General features: G+C 34.0%; 1 long non-coding RNA gene across 1 annotated transcript; it reads right to left on the bottom strand.

Moving 5' to 3' along the window:
• Nucleotides 1–3,048: 3,048 nt before the first annotated feature.
• On the bottom strand, nucleotides 3,049–3,410 carry LOC113471308. Its single transcript, XR_003394056.1, has 2 exons — nucleotides 3,328–3,410; nucleotides 3,049–3,238 (listed from the first exon to the last, which is right to left on the bottom strand). It is a non-coding gene; the product is annotated as an uncharacterized LOC113471308 (long non-coding RNA).
• Between the last annotated feature and the right edge of the window lie 285 nt (nucleotides 3,411–3,695).

Below are 3,695 nucleotides of genomic sequence, written 5' to 3'. Positions count from 1 at the left end.
TATTTTTTTTTTTTTTAATAAGCTCATAAGTACATTTTATATTATGTACTATCTAGACTATTCTAGACAGTTCTAAATAAAGAAAAACTCCATCTTGTTGTTTTCTCTGTTACATACTTACGTTGTATTTATTATTACGTGTAAACATTAATGCCTTATATTACAAAATAGAGAGAAATGAAACTTAAAAAAAATCTATCCAGTATACACAAAAAGATCGGAAGAGCGTAAAAACTAAAAAAAAAAAAAAAAAAATAATAGTGTAATAATAATCGTCAATTATTTACAAAACGGAATAAAATATTATCAAAGAACAAAATTAAATTGAAATTGAAATAAAAAAAAAGGTATTTTTAAGTATAGGTAAGAAGGGGTAAATTGACCATTGGAAAGTTGATCACTGCTCCAATATAAAATGAATAGAGCAGTGGTCAAATTTCCAGTGGTCAGTTTCTCGAAAGGGAATATGAACACCTAATCATGGAGGTTCTCCTCCTGGAAAAAGTACCAATAGGTACTTAGAGGAACAAGAATGGTTTTTGTCGACCTCTGTGGCCGAGTGGTTTGGAGCACTGTCAACCCGGAGGTGCTGGGTTCGCATCCCAGCGGATCTCTCGATTCTTACTTTCCTTATCCTATAATAAGGAAAGTAATGATTTTATTTTCCTTCAAACAGGACTATTTTGCGGTGGTATTAGGAATGCTCCCTCCATATTTTATACCTCCACGATGAGAAGATAGGTACTTTATGAAAAAGACAAGGGGGAATGATGAAAAGAAAGACAGGGTAAGAAAAGAAAAAGTTTAACAAGGAAACAATATTGAAAATTAACAAAGGGCGATTTTTGAACGAGTGTTTTCTCAAAATTAAAATTGATCGAGTAATTAAAAATAAATAGATAACAAATAAATAATAAATATATGGACAGCAAGGGATAATAATAAAATTTGTTCATTGTTGTTCGTTAGTCAATCTTAATTCATTTGTTTGTTTCTTTTTTAAAATATTACCTATTTTATTTTGTACATCATTTAATTCCTATCATTCTTTAAATGCATTTGTGACATTATGCATATTCTTTTTCTTATTATAAAACAAGTTTTTTTTTTTAAGATAGAGAGGCTTGCTAGTTTCACTTTGGTATACATCAGAAAATAAGTCTGGCTGGAGACTTTAAAAAGAGATATCAGCCTGAAATTTCCCTTCCTAAAGAAAAAGCAAAAGATGAGTGCGAAGGGCATTCACTCGTAAAATTTGTAGCCAAAACCAAATGTCAGCCCAAAGCAATCACCCTAGTTAGGGCTAATTGAGACGCCGACGAAAAACGCCGACCCCGTCTGAACACGGGAAAAGAAGAAGACATGAGATAAAAAAAAGTAATAAAAACAGAGGAAGAAGATGGAACAGACGAAACAAAAACAATTCATGAGATGAAATAAAAAAAATATAAAGAGATTATAAAATAAAAAAAAAACTTAGATCTAAAAAGTGTAAAATGACGCCCAGGGTGTACAATCTCATATTAAACTTCTGAGAATACTTGGAGAACGTTCGGGCCTAGTCTCCGAGAATGTTCAGAGGTTAAACATGAGCTTATACACCCCGGGGTTTAAATTATTCAATAATCACAACCGGGTCAAAGGGGGGAGGGGGGGGGGTATTGTACAAAAAAATAAAAAATCCAACAGATGGGATTATCATTTGGAGGTTGGTAATCCAAAAGACGGATAAATCTACATCACTACCACAACACCAAGAAACGCTAGACCAAAAATCTAGCAACAAATCAAAATTCACTTTTGCTACAGTAAGTAGTCCTGTATGTTAAAAAAATTTCAATTTAGCACTTAGCTTGTTTAAGATTACCAACCTTCATTTGAAAAAGGGAGGGTGAGTTAAAATCTCGATCAAATATTATAATTATGTACACACTATTAAAGAGTGGCAGGAGTTTAGATTCGATGTGGACGCTATTATGAAATGTTTCTCCTAATGGAGGGAACTTTTGAGCCACTCTATACTTGCCTTGGTGGTGTAGTGGTTGAGACACTCGCCCGGTAAACAGGAGGACGTGGGTTCAATCCCAGCCGTGGCTGGAGGTAGTGGAGATTTGTGATAGCCTACCGCTGACGCTGGGGTAAAGGGAATGACTGAGGATTATTTTTTGTTATTGGCTGACATTTTCTTTTTATATTGTAACTTGAGTTACAAATTGATATTTTGACATTATTTGTACAGAATTTGTTTTGATTTTTCTGTTAAAATACTAGTGGTCGGTTTCACCAATATTTTTTCAGCCTCTAGAAGACACCTGTTAAGCTAACAGCCAGTTACGTTCCATTTGATTTGTATAGGGTGAACAGGCTGAAAAGGAGGTTGGTTAAAATCATCCATCCCAGAATGTTTGGAGACATGGGAATATTCACCAATATTTTTTCAGCCTCTAGAAGACACCTGTTAAGCTAACAGCCAGTTACGTTCCATTTGATTTGTATAGGGTCAACAGGCTAAAAAGGAGGTTGGTTAAAATCATCCATCCCAGAATGTTGGGAGACATTGGAATTATATATGTTATGTTTCTGGCCAAAGAATGTTCGGACTTTGGTTTTGGACCATTTTTTTTTTTCTTTTTTTTTTTTTAATAAGCTCACAAGTATGTACTATCTAGATCTAGACAGTTCTAAATAAAGAAAAACTCCATCTTTAACAGGAATGAAAGTGTTCAGAATCTAAAACTCTAGAATCATCGTTTGTGACAAGTTTTGTAGGTATCACAGCATTACCAAGTGCCTCATGCTTTCAAGATTCTAGACTCCTCCATCTTTTTGTTTTCTCTGTTACATACTTACGTTGTATTTATTATTACGTGTAAACATTAATGCCTTATATTACAAAATAGAGAGAAATGAAACTTAAAAAAAATCTATCCAGTATACACAAAAATTATTTATAAAAACTAAAAAAAAATAATAATAGTGTAATAATAATCGTCAATTATTTACAAAACGGAATAAAATATTATCAAAGAACAAAATGGGTATTTTTAAGTATAGGTAAGAAGGGGTAAATAATTGACCATTGGAAAGTTGACCACTGCTCTAATAGAAACTAAATAGAGCAGTGGTCAAATTTCCAGTGGTCAGTTTCTCGAAAGGGAATATGAACACCTAATCATGGAGGTTCTCCTGGAAAAAGTACCAATAGGTACTTAGAGGAACAAGAATGCTTTTTGTCGACCTCTGTGGCCGAGTGGTTTGGAGCACTGTCAACCCGGAGGTGCTGGGTTCGCATCCCAGCGGATCTCTCGATTTATGCTTTTTGTCGACCTCTGTGGCCGAGTGGTTTGGAGCACTGTCAACCCGGAGGTACTGGGTTCGCATCCCAGCGGATCTCTCGATTCTTACTTTCCTTATCCTATAATAAGGAAAGTAATGATTTTATTTTCCTTCAAACAGGACTATTTTGCGGTGGTATTAGGAATGCTCCCTCCATATTTTATGCCTCCACGACGAGAAGATAGGTACTTTATGAAAAAGACAAGGGGGAATGATGAAAAGAAAGACAGGGTAAGAAAGTAAAAGTTTAACAAGGTAATACAATTATTGAAAATTTTAACAATAGGGCGATGTTTTGATACGAGTTGTTTTTTTCTCAAAAATTAAATTTGATTGAGTAATTAAAAGATATAATAGAT

This window comes from Diaphorina citri, unplaced genomic scaffold (assembly GCF_000475195.1).
Source record: "Diaphorina citri unplaced genomic scaffold, Diaci psyllid genome assembly version 1.1 scaffold2276, whole genome shotgun sequence".
Classification (NCBI taxonomy): Eukaryota; Metazoa; Arthropoda; class Insecta; order Hemiptera; family Psyllidae; genus Diaphorina; species Diaphorina citri.
Note: the sequence above shows the minus strand (reverse complement) of the source record. Positions and strands in the feature narration are given on the sequence as shown.